Source organism: Callithrix jacchus, chromosome X (assembly GCF_049354715.1).
Source record: "Callithrix jacchus isolate 240 chromosome X, calJac240_pri, whole genome shotgun sequence".
In the NCBI taxonomy this organism is placed as follows: domain Eukaryota; kingdom Metazoa; phylum Chordata; class Mammalia; order Primates; family Cebidae; genus Callithrix; species Callithrix jacchus.
Window position 1 is genome coordinate 51888017 of NC_133524.1, and position 10521 is coordinate 51898537.

At 44.4% G+C, this 10521-nt stretch overlaps 1 pseudogene; it reads right to left on the minus strand.

Moving 5' to 3' along the window:
* Nucleotides 1-247: 247 nt before the first annotated feature.
* Nucleotides 248-5696, minus strand: LOC100394368 (DNA (cytosine-5)-methyltransferase 3A pseudogene; annotated as a pseudogene).
* Nucleotides 5697-10521: the final 4825 nt, after the last annotated feature.

A 10521-nucleotide genomic window follows, 5' to 3' on the forward strand; every position in this document is an offset into this window, starting at 1 on the left:
AAAAGATTTATAGTAAAAAAACAAAACAACAACAACAAAAAAATATATATATAGATTTCTATAGAATTTCCTTTTTTCCTCTCTCCCACCTTTCCTCTGCAAGGTATTGTTACTATTTTTTGTTACTGGTTTTTACTGAAATAACCTTGTTTCAGTCACAGCAAGAAACAAAACCCAAACAAACAGAAAACCCCTCTGAAAAGAGTAGAAAACAAAAGGTCTGACGGGGGGTGGGGAGGGGAAGGAGCGGGAGGGGGAGGAAGGGGAGGGAGCTTGGTTTTGTTTTTAAATAGGACTGAAGAATAACATTGAAAAATCAGGAGATGATGTCCAACCCTTTTCGCAAGGCAAAGCCCTCCGGTATTTCAGCCTCTGTGGTTTTTGTTTTAAATTCCTTTTTCTCTTCTGGGTGCTGATACTTCTCTCCATCCTCACGTTCTTGGTGTTTTATTATGTTTTGTGTTGTTTTGTTTGTTTAACTTTGTGTTGCTACCTCAGTTTGCCCCCATGTCCCTCGCACACACGCAAAATACTCCTTCGGCGGAGCGAAGAGGTGGCGGATGACTGGCACGCTCCACGACCGTCCCAGCAGTCTCTGCCTCGCCAAGCGGCTCATGTTGGAGACGTCGGCATAGTGGACAGGGAAACCAAATACCCTTTCCATTTCAGTGCGCCATAGGATGTCCTCTTTCTCATTCATGAAGATGGGGAAATGCTGGTCTACGCCTTGCTTTATGGAGTTTGACCTTGTAGTAATGGTCCTCACTTTGCTGAACTTGGCTATCCTTCCATGCTCCAGACACTCCTGCAGCTCCAGCTTACCATTCACAGTGGATGCCAATGGCCTGTTCATACCGGGAAGGTTACCCCAGAAGTAGCGGGCCCTGTGTGCAGCTGACACTTCTTTGGCATCAATCATCACAGGGTTGGACTCGAGAAATCGCGAGATGTCCCTCTTGTCACCAACGCCCATGGCCACCACATTCTCAAAGAGCCAGAAGAAGGGGCGGTCATCTCCCTCCTTGGGCCGCGCATCATGCAGGAGGCGGTAGAACTCAAAGAAGAGCCCGCCAGTGCCCTCGCAGAGGCCCTTGCGAGCAGGGTTGACAATGGAGAGGTCATTGCAGGGACTGCCCCCAATTACAAGATCAAATGGGCCCCACTCCTGGATATGCTTCTGTGTGACGCTGCGGACGTCCCCAACGTACATGATCTTCCCCTGGTGCGGCACCATGCCCACCGTGATGGAGCCCTCACACACCTCCGAGGCAATGTAGCGGTCCACCTGAATGCCCAAGTCCTTCAGCACCAGGAGCCCTGTAGCAATTCTGTCAAAGAGAGACAGCACCCGAATGGGCTTCCTCTTCTCAGCTGGGACAGGTGGGTAAACCTTTAGAGGGTCAAATTCCTGGTCGTGGTTATTAGCGAAGAACATCTGGAGCCAGGAGGGCCAGTCGTCTTGCCGCCGCAGCAGCCCGTAGGTGCCCTTGTGCCCACACATGTAGCAGTTCCCGGGGTCTTCCTTAATGGCTGCCTGGGCAGCCCCCGGCCCCACCAAGAGGTCCACACATTCCACACAAAAGCACCTGCAGCAGTTGTTGTTCCCGCTCATAAGCACTTCTCGGCCCCCGCAGCAGATGGTGCAGTAGGACTGATAGCCGTCGTCATCGTACTGGTATGCACACTCCAGAAAGCAGTTCTTGCAGTTTTGGCACATTCCTCCAATGAAGAGGGGGTGTTCCAGGGTGACGTTGAAGCTCCCACAGGAGATGCAGATGTCCTCCATGTTCTGGCACTTCTGCCGCACCTCGTACATCAGCCGCTCTCTTGTGCACTCATCATCGATGATCTCCTTGACCTTGGGCTTCTCCGTTGTGCTCTTCCAGGGCTTTTTGGCTGGTGGAGGTGGTGCCTAGGCAGCTGCCTCAGGTTCCACCCACATGTCCGTGTACACTTCTTTGTAGGAATTCTTTTCCCCTTCTGGTGGCTCCAGGCCCTTGGGACCAGAGGGCTGGAAGACCCCCAGGGCCCATTCAATCATCTGCTTGTTCTGCACGTCCACGGCCTTGGCAGTGTCACTCTCGTCACTGTCGTGGCACACTGGGAACAGCTTCCCCGCACGGCTGCTGGCCACCAGCAGGACCTCATAGATGGCTTTGCGGTACATGGGCTGCTCGTGTTACATGGCCTGGTGGAACGCACTGCAAAACGAGCTCAGCGGCATCAGCTTCTCAACACACACCACTGAGAACTAGCCATCTCCGAACCACATGACCCAGCGGGTGCCTTCAGCTGCTCGGCTCCGGCCTGTCATCCACCAAGACACAATGTGGCCTGGCCACCACGAGAAGCCCTGCAGTTTCCCCCACACCAGCTCCCCAATGCCAAAGCCCCGGCCGTCCTCCTACTCCAGCTTATCATCGCCTGCTTTGGTAGCATTCTTGTCCCCAGCATCGGCCCCCACGGGCTCTGGCATGGTGGCCACAGTGGGGGATGCAGGGTCAGTGGGCTGCTGCACAGCAGGAGGGCTGGCCTCCTCCACCTTCTGAGACTCCCAGGAACCCTGGTTTGCTTCCACAGCATTCATTACTGCAATGACCTTGGCTTTCTTCTCAGCCCATAAGGCCAGGTGCAGCCCCTCTGCGGCAGCGCTCAGGTGTGAGCCCCGGCCCTGAAGCTCTGGAAGTAGCCGCCCATCTCTGTGTTGTTTAATTTCTACGTATGTAGAGATATACCTGTTTCAAAACATTGATTTGATGATTGACTCCCTCATGGTTGCCTGTGCATTCTGCTGACTGTTTCCTGGGTTTTCTTTTCTTTTTTTTTTTTTTTTTTGGCTGTGATTTTGGTGTCATGCCCATGAAATCATTGCCAAAATCAACAGCATAAAGCTTTTTCCTTATGTTTTCTTCTAGAAGTCTTAAAGTTTGGAGTCTTATGTTTAAGTCTCTAATCCACTTTGAGTTTATTTTTGTACATATTGTAAGATAAGAGCCCAATTTCATCCTTTTGTATGTGGATAGCTGGTTTTCCCAGCACTGTTTTTTGAAGAGACCATCATTTCCCCATTGTGTATTCCTGGCACCCTTGTTAAAGATCACTTGACCATATACGTCTGGTATTATTTTTGGGTTCTCAATCCTGTCCCTTTGGCCAAATTTGTCTGTTTTTTTAATGTCTGGTTTTGGGTTTCATTTTGATTTCCAAACAGGATCTCACTCTGATGACAAGGCTAAGTGCAGTGGCATAATCACAGCTCATTACAGTCTTGACTTCCCAGGCTCAAGCAATCCCCTCACCTCAGCCTCCAGAGTCGCTGGGACAAAGGTGCATGCCACCACTGCTGGCTAATTTTTTTACTTTTTGTAGAGATGAGGATCTCTCTATGTTGCCCAGGCTGGTCTTGAATTCGTGGGCTCAAGTGATTCCCCCTGCTTTGGCCTCCCAAAGTGCTGAGATTACAGGCATGAGCCTCCACACCTGATCTATATGTCTGTTTTTGTGCCAGTACCATACTGTTTTGATTACTGTTGCTTTATAATACATTATGAAATTAGTTTTGTTCTTCCTTCTCAAGATTGATTCAGATATTTATGATCTACTGTGGTTCCAGATGAAGTTTAGAACTATTTTTTCTATTTCTGTAAACAAACATGCCATTAGGATTTTGATAGGGTTTACACTGAATCTGTAGATTGCTCTGTGTATTAGGGATATTTTAACACTATTAAGTCTTCAGATCTATGAACACTTCCATTTGTTTGTTTCTTGTTTAATTTTCTTCATCAATATTTTGTAATTTTCTGTATACAAGTCTTTCACCTCCTTCGGTAAGTTTATATCTATGTATTTTATTGTTTCTGGTGTTCTTGTAAATAGGTTTGTTTTCCTAATTTCCTTTTTAGATAATTTGTTATTAGTGTATAGAAATGCAATTAATTTTTATATGTTAATTTGTATCCTGCAACTTTGTAGAATATGTTTATTAGTTCTAACAGTTCTTTGATGAATCTTTAGGGTTTTCTAAATATAAGAGTATATCATCTGCAAGAGGGACAAATTTACTTTTTACTTTTTGATTTGATTTCCTTAAATCATGATTATTATTATTTTTTGCCTGATTGCTCTGAATAGGACAACTGGTGTTATGTTGAATAGAACAACTGGTGTTATGTTGAATAGAAGTGGTGAAAGGGGCATCCTTATCTTGTCCTGATCTTAGAGGAAAAGCCTTCATTTATTCACTAGTAAGTATGATGTTAGCTCTGGACTTTTCATATATGACCTTTATTTGCTGAGATAATTTCCTTCTGGAATGCCCATAAGTCATGTATTGGATTGCTTGATGGTGCTCTATGTGTCGCTTAAGCTTTATTCACTATTTCATTACTCTTCTGTCTCTGCTTGAGCTCCTGCTAAGCAGGAAAAATGAACATGCTTCCTTTTGCCTTTCAAGTGTCATAAAGCGAGTTATGGAGAATCCAGAGCAATGGGGCAGAAATTCTTTCCCCTGATTTTTTGCAGCCCCCTCCCCCCATCGCTAGTGAACTTTCCACTTTATCTCTGCCAGTGCAGACAGGATTGGGCTGCCTTCTGCCATTGTGTGGAGGAGCAGGAGCCATGAATCTGGGTGGAAGGGCAGCAGACCCCAGCCTAGTTCACATGCTGCCACTGGGTAAACAGGAGACACCAGGCCTGGATTGCCTTCAGCCATTGGGATAGGGCCAGGACTCACTGGATATAGGTAGCTGTCTGTCAATGGGTAGAAGATCAGGATACACTGGCCTTAGGCTGCCTTCTGCAGTTGAGTGGAGTGCTGGAAGACACTGGGCCAGCTGGTATTAGCATTTCAGGTAGAAGGGCTCATCTCTGGCCTCCTGGTATGGGGCAGAGAGTATGTTGACCTACCTGGGTCCCGCTGTTACTGCTGTGGGCAGGTGTGATCCTGTCAGTGCTGCTGGCTGGGGTAGGTGTGGGGGATGGATTGGTCTTCTCTCCCCCAGCTTTGCTGGTACAGCTACTGCCAGCAGATCAGCCAGCTGCTGCCACTGGATGTGAATCTCCCTGCTAAGCTCCTGCTAAGCTTTCCCTTTCCTGAACCTTTTTTCAGAGAAAGCAGGCTTTTCTTTTGCATTTCTTTATTTGTTTGTTTATCTATTTGTGGTCTAACCTATTGACCGTTTCTGGGTTGCACACCTCCCAGACACCCACTCTGGGATATACGAGTGCTATAAAGAAAACCTGGGGAACTCATTGTGGCTTCTATCCAGTCTACCTTCTTCTTCCTATATTTGAGAATCTGTTAAAGTATTTTCAAGATATTTAGTTGTATTTAGAGGGAAGGTACAAGGAAAAGGAAACCTATGCATTGTCCCAGAGCCAGACTAAAACAACTAAGTTTTGACATACTACAATCTAAATATCTTTATTTTTTCCCCTCTAGGTTACATTTCTGGTTCCAGCTAAGAAAGTTTAGAAAAGTTGCTTTTTAGACAAAATAAGCCCTTACCCTCAAAGGAAAGTTGCTCCTGAAATGCAAGCAGAAATCAGTGGTAAGTCATACAGCAAATATCTAAAGCATTTTAGATATTTGGTTTTAGATAGTTGTCCAGGGTCGGCTCTACTCACCTGCAAGAAAGAAGGTGTTTCCTTTTGCCTTCCGTTTTAGCCAATTGTCTAGGGTCTGCTCTACTCATTCCGGAAAAATTGGAAGCCAAGGTTCTACTAGTTCTTTAAGTATTATTCTGAATCTAGTAGATTTTTATTCAAACACTTGTAGTTCCAGGACATGGTAAGGCAAGAACACAGAACATAATAAAAATGTGTTGTTTAGCTCAGTTGCAATGAGAATTTCTAACACCCAGATAATTGTTTCTAGGTATCATTTCATGATGAAAGGAGCCAGAGGTCCTTGGACAAATTGTTGATTCCAGGGATCAAGTATGGAAAGCGTTAAGGTTAATGTGGAACATCTTTATGGGATAGAAAGTAAGGCAGCACTCAAAACATTACATAGACTTGTCAAAAGGATATAGAACCAGCTTGAATGGGGCTCACATTGCCTAGGAAATTTGAGCTTTAGAATAAATAATTATAACAATGAGTTATAAAAATTGAATAAAATAGGAATCCATTAATCTGCACTGTAAGTAAATGAAGGAAAAGCTCTTGCTTACAGTAGAATCCCATCTAATAAGTGTAGAAGAAATGATGCAGTTAGAAAAACACTGTTTTACAACTATCATATAATGTGTCTAAGACCAGAATCATTATTGGACACTAAAATTAGTGGATGGAATCTTTGTGATTAATGGGATATTCACACATTCTCAATGCATCTTCCACAAAATAGTTAATAATTACAAAGGAAAAATAATCAATTTGCATTGGAGCAAGCTGGTAGACACCACTTTAACCATGTGATCAGGTTGCCAGAATCAATATTGAGACAATCCATATCATAATCTGGCCTTTATGATGTAACGAGAAAGACATGTGGTGTTCATGCCATATAGCCTAACTTAAATAGAATCACGACAAAACAATCAGATAAACCCCAAATGAAGGACACTCTACAATATAATTAGCCAAAACTATCAGTGTGTCGTGGCTCATGCCTGTCATCTCAGCATTTTGGGAGGCCAAGGCGGGAGGATTGCTTGAGCCCAGGAGTTTGAGACCAGCCTGGGCAGCATAGTGAGACCCTGTTTCTAAAAAAAAAAAAGAAAGAAAGAAAGAAAGAAATACAAAACTTAGCCTGGCATGGTGGCATATGCCTGTTGTCTCAGTTGCTTGGGAGGCTGATGTGGGAGGATTGCTTGAGCTCAAGAGATTGAGGCTTCAGTGAGCTATGTTCACACCACTGCACTCCAGCCTGAGTGACAGAGTAAGACTCTGTCTCAAAAAATAAAATTAAATTAAATTAAAAACTGCACTAAAGAGAACACCAGCCTCTCATTCTGTTGGACTCTGCTGTGTCTGGATATGGTATCTGAAACTGTTACTATAGATGAAAGTATCGACCAGATGCCAAGGACTTTCTTCCTGTGCCATATGGAGACAAGAAGCCGCTGCCTGCTGACTTCTCCCTGATTCTCATCCGTGCCTTTGGTGTCTGCAAAAGACTCAAAGAGTTATGTTTGTTCCTACGAAGTTCCACTGGAGGGCGCAATATTATTACTAAAACCCACTAATAGAACGTGTCCTGTTAGGGCTAGCATGAATAATTTACAGCTCATTTTTATAAGCTCTCTTAGGCCACCCAAGAGAGAAAACGGTTTTGTGCCTTAGATGAAAGGACAACACATGAAATTATAAAAATGGCAACAATCCTTTGTTAGCCACGAGTCCTGGTTGCTTCTTCTGCAAATCAGTGATGGCTTATACAAAGAACGGTATTAAAGATTCTGCGGTCGTGCGTGGTGGCTCACGCCTGTAATCCCAGCACTTTGGGAGGCCGCGGAAGGTGGATCATCTGAGGTAAGGAGTTCAAGACCAGACCGGCCAACATGGTGAAAAATACAAAAACTACAAAAAATTACCCGGCCATTGTCGCTACTAAAAACACAAAAATTTACCCGGTTGTGGTGGCAGACACCTGTAATCGCAGCTATTCAGAAGGCCGAGGCAGAGAATCGCTTGAACCTCAGAGGCAGAGGTTGCACTGAGCTGAGATCAGACCACTGCACTCCAGCTTGGGTGACAAGAGTGAAACTCGGTCTCAAAAAAAAAAAAAAAAAAAGATCTTGCTAACCTGTGGCAGGTCTGTTTGACTTATTCTGTATTCTTTCCTAGGAAAAGCATGAGGATTAAGGTTGGGTCATAGGGCCTCATTCCTCCAGGAGTAATGGAACACCAGCTGCAGCAACTCCGGTGTGTAGCAAGGGCTCAGAACTTGTCCATGACAAGGTCTCAAAACTCGTCTTTCAAGAAAAGCCAGGCAGGGCAGGGCGCGGTGGCTCAAGCCTGTAATCCCAGCACTTTGGGAGGCCGAGGCGGGTGGATCACGAGGTCAGGAGATCAAGACCATCCTGGTCAACATGGTGAAACCCTGTCTCTACTAAAAATACAAAAAAATTAGCTGGGCGTGGTGGTGCGTGCCTGTAGTTCCAGCTACTCGGGAGGCTGAGGCAGGAGAATTGCCTGAACCCCGGAGGCGGAGGTTGCGGTGAGCCGAGATTGCGCCATTGCACTCCAGCCTGGGTAACAAGAGCGAAACTCCGCCTCAAAAAAAAAGAAAAGCCAGGCTTGGCTTGTGGCTCTGCCTGCCCATGAATTATTATCATCTGCCAAATACCATCTAGTAGGGGACAGCTTCCAGGAAAACACAGCTGCAAGTCTCTCTGGTATTTCATGGTTCTTCACCCAGAGGTGAAAGCCCTGAGGCAGGCTTCCCCCGTTTCCAGGTTACTGTTATTTCTGGGGAACTCTTAGTATACCCCACCTAGTGTGCAGGAACACAAAGGGAAGCTGCAACCTTGAGCAAAGCATGCCTGAGTACGGGGCTCTAATGTAGCTGTCACTTTCTAATATATCTGATGTAATTACGTGTATACATTAGTCTTCTTTACAATAACCAGTATAATACAATATGCTTTCTTTTGCTTCACTCTGAGCTTGGGCAAGTCACTCACCCTCTTTGAGTCAGTTTCCTCATTGCATAGTGCGTGGAAATGTCACCTATCTCACAGTCTACTGGAATTTGCCACAGTACCTACACATTTGTAATAGTCATATTTTTTTTCTCTCAACAATATGTTTCAGGTACCAACTATGTGCAGGACATTATTCTATGCACTTGAGGTATCTTCAAGCTGACTGGAGAATGTTGGATGAAAGGAAGACTAGTAGGAGAGGAAGCTGGAAAGGTAATGAGTGCCCAGTTCATATAATATTGTAGAGACATTTGAATTGTATTTTATTTTCAGTGCATTGAGGAACTGTTGGAGGAGTTTGAAACAGCAGAGGGATGTGATTTGATTTTCATTCTAAGAATCTCATGGGTGGATGAAACTGAAGGGTCAAAACTATTTTCTGAGAATACTAAAACATGATTGGCCATTTTCATTATGTTGTCATTTGCACTAATGGTGCAAAAGCAATGGTGGGTAAAACTGCTAGGGTCAGCACAAATCAAAGTAGTGACAGTGGCTGAGCCCCACACTACTGTACTAGTTGTCAAATTCCTCATTGCCACATGAAAAGAAACATACACACACATACACACACCCCCCATCTATACATATATATGTAATCAAATCTCAACCCTTGAGTACACATCGTTTATTTTAAATTTTATACAGAGTCTTTTTTATTGCATTTTAGGTTTTGTGGTACATGTGAAGAACATGCAAGATTGTTGCATAGGTATACACATGGCAGTGTGATTTGCTGCCTTCCTCCCCATCACCTGTATCTGGCATTTCTCCCCATGCTATCTCTCCCCAACTCCCAACCCCCCGCTATCCCTCCCCTATTTCCCCCCAACAGACCCCAGTGTGTGATGCTCCCTTCCCTGTGTCCATGTGTTCTCATTGTTCAACACCCACCTATCAGTGAGAACATGGGATGTTTGATTTTCTCTTCTTGTGTCAATTTGCTGAGAATGATGGTTTCCAGGTTCATCCATGCCCCTACAAAAGACACGGACTCATCATTTTTGATGACTGCATAATATTCCATGGTGTATATGTGCCACATTTTCCCTGTCCAGTCTATCATCAGTGGGCATTTGGGTTGGTTCCAGGTCTTTTCTATTGTAAACAGTGCTGCCATGAACATTCGTGTGCATGTGTCCTTATAGTAGAACGATTTATAATCCTTTGGATACATACCCAGTAATGGGATTGCTGGGTCAAATGGAATTTCTATTTCTAGGTCCTTGAGGAATTGCCACACTGTCTTCCACAATGCTTGAACTAATTTACACTCCCACCAACACTGTTAAAGTGTTCCTATTTCTCCACATCCTCTCTAGCATCTGTTGTCTCCAGACTTTTTAATAATCGCCATTCTAACCGGTCTGAGATGGTATCTCAATATAGTTTTGATTTGCATTTCTCTAATGACCAGTGATGATGAGCAGTTTTTCATGTTTGTTGGCCTCATGTATGTCTTCTTTTGTAAAGTGTCTGTTCATGTCCTTTGCCCACTTTTCAATGGGCTTGTTTGTTTTTTTCTTGTAAATCTGTTTGAGTTCTTTGTAGATTCTGGATATCAGCCCTTTGTCAGATGGGTAGATTGCAAAAATTTTTTCCCATTCTGTTGGTTGCCGATTCACTCTAGTGACTGTTTCTTTTGCCGTGCAGAAGCTGTGGAGTTTGATTAGGTCCCATTTGTCTATTTTGGCTTTTGTTGCCATTGGTTTTGGTGTTTTGTTCATGAAGCCTTGCCTACGCCTATGTCCTGAATGGTTTTGCCTAGGTTTTCTTCTAGGCTTTTTATGGTGTTAGGTCTTATGTTTAAGTCTTTAATCCATCTGGAGTTAATTTTAGTGTAAGGTGACAGGAAGGGGTCCAGTTT